Source organism: Patella vulgata, chromosome 3 (assembly GCF_932274485.2).
Source record: "Patella vulgata chromosome 3, xgPatVulg1.2, whole genome shotgun sequence".
Taxonomy (NCBI): Eukaryota; Metazoa; Mollusca; class Gastropoda; family Patellidae; genus Patella; species Patella vulgata.
In genome coordinates, this window is record NC_065881.2 from 63,756,415 (window position 1) to 63,765,435 (window position 9,021).

At 35.9% G+C, this 9,021-nt stretch overlaps 1 long non-coding RNA gene across 1 annotated transcript; it reads right to left on the reverse strand.

Moving 5' to 3' along the window:
- Nucleotides 1–17: 17 nt before the first annotated feature.
- Nucleotides 18–7,174, reverse strand: LOC126816624 (uncharacterized). Its single transcript, XR_007678472.2, has 3 exons — nucleotides 7,067–7,174; nucleotides 5,714–6,098; nucleotides 18–3,949 (listed from the first exon to the last, which is right to left on the reverse strand). It is a non-coding gene; the product is annotated as an uncharacterized LOC126816624 (long non-coding RNA).
- Between the last annotated feature and the right edge of the window lie 1,847 nt (nucleotides 7,175–9,021).

Sequence of the window (9,021 nt, forward strand, 5' to 3'; positions counted from 1 at the left end):
GTCATTGCTTTTGTACCTTGTCTTTAAAATAGCCTTGGTTCATAATGATACTCTGTTTCTCTTTTATCGAGAAAGAAGGGGACTATTAAAACGGGCCTGTCTTTCCATGCAACGAACCGATGCCTAACTTTCGAGAAATCGGCAGCATTTCATTCAAACAAATCTATCCAATACAGGAGCCACTGGCGGAGAGACTAGGAACCGAACTAAGATTGATAAATAATGGCCGGCGAGTTTTTCCAGAGATAAACGCACGGTAAACTTCTCACAGGGAGCCGAGATTGACAATGAAGCTAACAAACACACCATATAATAATGTTACCAATTGTTTCATCCTATTTATGATCGGTTAAACAGTGATTACAATATACAAGAATCACCATAATGGCCCATAAACAGCAATGCAACAAGTAGGAGAAGGAACCCACAAGCTGTTATTCAGAGTCTATACATGCGGCAGATTTCTTGCTAGAAGTGGACACACATGTTAATGATTTGATTTATACTCCTCATGCCCATGTTTCAATGTTATGGTCTCTGTGGACTGTTTTGGGCCTGAAATAGCTTTTCTTAAAACATACTTTTAATATAAAATAATAATACAATAATATATATATGGAATGATAGAGAACATGTAAAGTAAAATTGTACAATTAAATAAAATCTTGTAGTGCTCAGTACACCACCAGATTATAAAGATTTCAACTACAGTATATATGAAGAAAGCACAATAGTGTGTGTATATTATTACTTTTACATGATTTCAATGCTTGGTGTACTATAGTTTAATATAATAAAACAAGAGCATCGCTACCGCTGCAATATAGTCCACATTCCTGCACCAAAATCAATAGTTACCGTCCTTAGGGTATAATAAATAAGTATACCAAGTTCCAAGATAATCCATCCAGAATTGTAGCCTTTAGACGCCAAACACGAAAATTGGGCGTGGCGATGCCCCTGGGGTCGGAACATGCACCCAAATCAATAGTTGCCACACTTAGGCTATAAGGAATACCTGTGCAAGTTTCAAGATGATCCATTCATAATTGCGGCCAGTTTATGATAAACACAATAATTGGGCGTGGCTCTGCCCCTGGGGGTCGAGTCATGCATGAAAATCAATAGTTGTCATCCTTAGGCTAGAAGGAATACATATACTAAGTTCCAAGATGGTCCATTAAAAATTGTGACCTGTAGTCGACACACAAAGGAAACATGGGTGTGACTCACCCACTGGGGGTCGGGCATTCACCAAAAACAATATGGTATAAGGAATGGGTATGCAAAGTTTCAAGTATGAAAAGTTTTCATGCATTCATGATTACTTGTTCATATGCAATTTGTTTGACAGTGGTTCTCCCCTTTCATGAAAATCAATTAATCCCATTTATTAAGACAATAATTTTAATATTCTAATTTCATAAAAACTGCAAATCAAAATTTATTGAAAATAAATAGGATTCTTCCTTTCAGTAGGATAGCCAACCAATATAAATTTCAGAAACATAGTTTAATAATTGCAGCCCAAGTTTACATAATAAAGGGCATAACTTGTAAACCAATGAGCAAAACTGTTCTTATCAATCTCAACAAGATACATGTAGTTTTGTTGTCTAATTATACTAACAAGAAATGTGAAGATGTTGATATCATAACAAAGGGACATTCTGACATACACAACTTAAGAGCTTCTATATACATGTAAATAATAAATTATATGATAATCTCATTGTAAGTGTAATTTTGATCAATTATATCACAGGTTAATAAATAGTTTTAATTAATAGACAGGCACTTCCTAATCTTTTTAAAATCCAACAATGTATCTCTCAAACAAGATTATCACCAGTTTATAAAGGTGGTACATTTTCATGGATCTAAGTATATATGGTCTGGGTGTTTGAGACTATCAAATGTATATAATTAAGGCGATGAACTTTTATCCTCTACAATGGGAGAACAGATAAAAGTAAATTATACTATAATACAGTAGACTATAATAAGAATATAGATAAAATATATCTATATGTTTATCTCAATGAATTCATCAGGCTCAATGAATTAATCAGCCCCAATGAATAAATTTTTAAGAATATCGGTAGATTTAAACTAAGCTTAAAACTCGGTACTCATTGGTATGTAAAGCTTTTTCACAAAGCAGAGCATCCTTGTTTGATTTAGACATTTTAATAATATATCAAAATTTATAAGTTATGAACAGTGACCAAAACCATAAGGCCATGTCCTTTCCCAGAATTACGTGTTAAGCTTTTTTCCAAGTATAACTTGATTTTAAAAATCTCTGTGGCAGTGATAAATGCTCTACTTTAATTTTGTGCATACAACATTGATTAAGAAGGATTGAAGACATTTACAAATTATCTCAACAACATAAATGGAGAAATGTGCTTCCAAGAAAATTACAATTTTGTTTCCACTACACTGTAGTCTGACCGAATAGCAGCCTAATATTTCACTCCAAATGGTTATAACTTCTAAACCACAGACTGACAGAGAATTATTCCTGTAATTCACAACAATAAGCAGCCCGTTACATCAACAGAAATGATTTGTATAGTTAAAAAGTTAATATTATGGTATCTGAATGCCAGTTTCATTCAAAAATGTCATGTTAAATTTATTGATGTACATGTAGTACAATATAAAAATTAACTGTGGTAAAAATAACTAAGATTATCTGTAAATAAGATGATATATAACACAGTTTATATAATTCTTTATTCTCTACCGCGCAATAAGATATACCCGTACAGTGTAGGTCTCAAATATTTTACTCCTAGAAAAAGTTACTTCCACAGAAATTGATCTTATAGATCCTAAGATCAAAAGATGTAACCTTTTTCTATGAATTCAAAATTTGAGAAAGTTTTACATATAGTACATGCAGTGGCAGATCATGAGATCACTGGGCCCTGAGGCAGCGTAGCTGTCGAGCCCAGTGACAAGATGACACTAGGGTTTTTTGGGGGCTCTTTCCCCCTGAGATTGAGGGGATCTTCCCCAAAAAATTTTGAAATTTCGAAATGGTGGTCTATGGAGTATATCCCTGGTGGGAAGTCATATGCTTAGTTCTAAGCAGTTGTTGCAGATCATATTTCCGAATAGTGCAGAATTTGTTTCTTCAGGAATATACTTGGAGAATTGATTCAAGATTTTTTTTTTTAACGGTTATGCCACATTCCTGTTATCCAAATCGGACTACATGAGTTTGCAAAAAGAATTAATAAATAACATCAATCAGACTGCAAGTCAGTAGCATTTCAATCAGTTGAATTTTCAAAATGTGTCACATCAAGATAATTGATATCAATTTTTTTCTGATCTATGCCTCTTGTGTCCCTCTACCTAATAATTTCAAAACTCATTTTGGGAAATGGGTCTTCATTATTTTTTTCTACAAAATATAAAATAAATATTTTTTTTTTGTCACCAAATCCCCGGGCCCCTAGGCTTTTGCCTCTATTGCCCTCGTCATGATTCGTCACTGGGTACATGTATCTCATATCAGAAGATAATATAAAAGATAATATAAATATTTTTAAATGCATAGGCCTACCATAGGATTAATAAATCCTGACACAAACTGGTACAAGACATATTTTTGTGAATATTATTTTCATAAATTAACACTGTTTTAAATACAAAAAGGCAAACCTGTGCTCACTTATTTACTTATGGCACAAATATGTACAAATTGTCCAAAAAACTGTAAGTCTATAGTCTATCACAGTAAATTCAAATGAGTTCCCTTCGTTTACTGATTATAACTGAGCTATCTCTTCGTGGTACAATTAAACCGAGTTATCTCCCCTTGGTGGAAAGTGTAAACTAGTTGAAGTTGAAGGTAAAGGAGTAACTGGTTCCCAACTAATGCTTCCTTCTACAGTGTTATTATGATGTCTATTAGTATTGTATGCTGCTACACCTAGAATAAACAAATCTGGGAATTTAAAATGTGGTCAACATCTATTATATCACCACAACATGAGGGTGCTACACATTGACATGTCCTCTAGGTGCTTTCCTGGTTTCTGTAAATCATGAAAAGTTTCATTGGTACGGGGAGTACATGATCAGCTATGGTAAAGATAGGTTGCCAGGCAACGAAACATACGCTCACAGCAGCTAAATCGTCTGAACTGTTGACAAGGGTTGTCGCATATTACAAGACCATTTCATACAGATCAGATTATAAGTTTTGTCATTTGAGGTTTCACAAGGTCCTACAAACTGAAACAAGGGCCTTAACTCTGGAAGTAATTTACCGAAAATTTTGAAATTTGACAGGCTTTTTTCGTTTTACTAATATAAATAATGCATATAAATTTCATACAGATCGGATAACTTTTGTCATTTGAACGTCCACAAGGTTCACAAAGTAAAACAAGGGTCATAAATCTAGAAATAATTGACGGAAATTGCTGAAATTCAATAGTCCTCCGTTTCACAAATTTAAATGATGCATATAATTTCATACATATCGAACGATAACTTTCATCAATCGAGCATTAACAAGGTTGAACAAAGTGTAACAAGGGCCATAACTCTAGAATTGCAAATTAATGGATTTCAATAGGCTTCGTGGTTTCACTAATCTAAATGATGCATATAAATTTCATACAGATTGGATGATTACTTTCAACAAAGAGAAACAAGAGCCATAACTCTAGACGTAATAACCGGAAATTACTGAAATTCAATAGGATTCTTCTTTTTACTAATTTAAATGACGCATATAAATTTCATACAGATCGGCAGATAACTTTAGATGTTAAAGCATTCACAAGGTCCAACAAAGTCAAACAAGGGCCATAACTATAGAAGTAAATAACGGAAATTGCTGAAATTCAATAGGATTCTTTTTTTCACTATTTTAAATAATGCATATATAAATTTCACAAAGATTGGATGATAACTTTTGGCGATAGAGCATTCACAAGGTTCAATAAAGTGAAACAAGGGCCATAACTTAGATAAACGGAAATTGCTGAAATTCAATAGGCTTCTTCATTTCACTAATTTAAATGAAGGATATAAATTTCACAAAGATCGGATGATAATTCTTTGCGTTAGAGCGTTCACATGGTTCAACAAAGTGAAACAAGGGTGTAATAAACGGAAATTATTGAAATTAAATAGGATTCTTCATTTAACTAATCTAAACAACATATATCAATGTTAAAACAATCGGATGATAACTTTTGGCGTTAGAGCATGCACAAGGCATTGTGGATGACGGGCGGACTGACTGACGGATGGGGCGAAGACAATGCCACAATATATGTCCACATTTCCATGTGGGCATATAAAGGGGAACCAATGAATCTTAGTTAGTAGATATTATTAGGTCTAACGAGAACTGTATTATATTTTATGTCGGCCAGTCGGCCTACTATTTTACAGAGTGTTGTTTTTTTATTTTGTAACAGTAGTTTCATACCAAAAGTCCACCAGACAATATTCATATTTAGGTGGCTGCCAGCATACATGTACATACGTTTATATTGTATGCTGTCCTCAATGGATGTTACGAATGTTCGATACAATAAAAATATTATCTTATCTATCTTATTTTAGCGAGAGATTATGGGGTTCCGTGAGCTTGTCCCAGTGAAAAATTTTAAACTAAGGAAGACATATTTGTATATTCCAACAGGAATAGGACTGCACTGAACAGACAAGATTTTACCTGTTCCCATTACACCTGCTGCAATGGTTGGGACGTGATTTATCTCTTCACCACGTTGAGCTCTTCTACGTCTTTTTATAGCTTTAATAATAAAAACTACAGTTAACAGCAGAACACAAGCTAGTACAGCCACTGTTACCGCTGCCACAGAGTCAGTTAAAGTCACTGATACCTTCGGTGGAATGAAAGTGTTGTGTTCATTACTATTGTCACTGCTGTTTACTTTATCTGGCGGTGCAGTTGATGACAAACCATCGTTCTGAAGTATGTTGGCATCGTCTTTCGTCATTGCATGAATTCAAATGACAACTCCTTCCACATGCAAAAGAAATTTTTCTCCTACGCATACTTGCTATAGTATCTTTTATAAATCATACTCCCATACCTAAAAATAAATGTTTGAAAACCTCAATGGCATATAAAATTATTAGACAATACATTAGGACTGCACACCTAACCCAACTACACCTAACCAAGATAAAGACAAATATCAAATGACACTTGAACATAGTCAAATAAAATATATACAATATATACAATTCAAACAGGATACATAATGTAATTTAACAAAACCATCTGCAAGTATCATTATTTACAAATAGGCCTTTTTGATCATTCTTTTTGAAGCTGCTCTGATAGTATATTCGACAAATTAAAATCATCACACCCCATTATTAGTCCAAGGAGGTCAGGGTTGAGGCAGGGTGGCTCGAGTTTAAATTAATTAAGTGTTTTTTTTATCCGACATACACCGTCATATATCTCCCGTTTAAAAATGGCGTTCCTAGTAACGGTTTAATGCCTCAATTTTAAATACAATGATTTATACCCATTTCAGGTAGGATTATATGCTTAATGTGGCAAAAATATTATAAATAACAATCAATCGTTGTTTTGATGAAAAATATTGTTAATTTTGCTTACTGAGGCCCGATGTGATTTGCGATGGGCTTTGCTATGTGGAACTATATAGCACCATCTCTTATCTCGAATAAGGGAGAGATGAGAGATGAGGTTAGTTATCTAGTTTGACCCCAGTGTTCAGTCGTTTGGATGGGACTAAAAACCGATGTAGGTCTACCATGTAGAGCCTACATGTTGCCATAAAATACCCCATTGTCTGACGACCCGACCCTATCACATAAACTTCGAGCATCGCCTGACAGCCTGGAGTTCAGAGGTTACTAATTACACCACCAACCCATTATTTATTGCGAAGTTCAAGCGCCGACAAATTCAAGCCATTCAAATTCAAGGCGTTCACAACAGTGCTTTCTTTTTTGTAAAGTTAATATAATGGCACTGTTTCATAATGCACATAATCGAGTTATATTCATAATTAGGCCTATATACCTTTCGTTTTATACAGAAACCTTGTGAATTGTAAATATCTCCATTTGTAAACACCTGAGTGATAAATACTGATTTGCCCACTTCCTCAATTTCTTCAGGTAAATTGTCGGGTAAATGGTAGTTATCCCCCCTGTAGTAAACGCTCACAGCACAGAGTATCTCTGTGGCTCACAGGCTTGATTGGATTGTGTGTGGTCAGATAGGCTACTCTCTCTCAACGTAATTGACCTTTCTCACGCAAGGTCTGTCGACAAGGAGATTTTTGAAATATTTGAAACATGATATCCGATTATCACAGTGTTTTATAGGATATATTATAAAAAAAAAAAAAAAATGTATTTTTACAAATAAATGGGTGCACGTTCAATTGCGTCGGGGGTTGGGTGGCCGAATGGTTAGCACGTGCGCGCGTGCTGTATCATAAGGCCTGTCATTGAGTCAACTGGCGTGGTTTCGAATCCCCGGTTGTACGTGACAAGGAGTAGGGTCGCCTGTCCAGCCTCGTGGGTTTTCTCCGGGTCCTCCGGTTTCCTCCCACTGCTAAAGACCCCTACCCGCAAGCGAATTATTGAAATAAAATTAAACCATATGTTAGTCCCGAAATGACCTAGTTTGTGTCAAGTGGACGTTAAACCCCATTTCCCTCTCTCTCTCTCAATTGTGTCATATTTGGCATTTTTCTGGACAGAGATTTGGACAGCATACCTTTAAACAAGGATGGACATTTGCATCGTCTGATTTATCTTGGGGATGTCTAATTAAATAAATGCTGCGGTAGGTGAGAGGGGGATCACGGTGGCTAAGTCATGGCTAGCCTGGAGGTCGGGTGTTCGATCCTTTCATTGACAGTGAAAGTCCATCCAGATTTTCCGGCGTGGTCCCCCCTTGTCAGTGATGCAGGACGGAGGGCCTGACAAGAATAGCTGTCGAGTCGTTTGGATAGACGGAAAACCGAGGTCTCTTGTCTAGTCGGATCATTCGGATGGGACGAAAAACCGAAGTCCCGTGTACACATAAAAGGTCCCTTGACAGTTGGAATTCGATATTTATAAATTTCCGTCTTCATTAGCCCAGTTCATTTGCGGTTGATGAGGCAGATGAGCGGTTAATGCATTGAACTAGGGCTCTGTGTTACGTGCACGCCAATGTGTAGGCTATGTTTGTTGTCCCATCCAAACAACTAGTCGCTGCTCCTAGAAAAGGGGGAGGGTCGACAACGGTTAACTGGTTAACGCGTACGCGTTGTAACTTAAGGTATGTCATGGAATCTGTCAATTCCTATTTGTACGTGACAAAGGGTAGGGTCACCGGTTCAACCTTGTGGGTTCTTCGGTTTCCTCCCACCCCTACGCGCAAGCGAATTAATAAAATACAATTGAACCTGATTGAACCATATGTTTATGACCTAGTTTAAACTCTCTCTATTTTATCTTGCAAATACAACTGCATTTATTCTATGGCGTAATTAAAATGAACCAAAAATGATGATAGCAAGTTTACACAAATATGGATAACACGTTCTTTTCTCTTATTTTTAACAGCTTGTCTTTCACTCCGATGCACTTTTCAATTTTCCTTATCTCCACACCATTTTCTTTTAGCTAAGTGTTGCCAATTTTGAGAGGATATCACCAAAATCAACCAGTTTTTCACTACACGTAAAAATTTAACATGCTGGTTTTTAAAATATCTTCTATCTTGAAATGTAAGAAATATTTTTTAAAAATCATATTCCCAAATTAAACAAATAAACTAAATCGCTATTCAATACCAACCATTCCGTTCTTTATGAAAGGGGTTTCGAATGGTTTAAAGCGTGCGCATGAAATCACAAGGGCTGTCATTTAGTCAAGTTGCGTGGTTTCAACTCCGCGCTTGTACGTGACTAGGAGTAGGGTCGCTTGTCCAAACTCGTGGGTTTTCTCCGTGCCTTCCGGGTTCCTTCCACGGCTAAA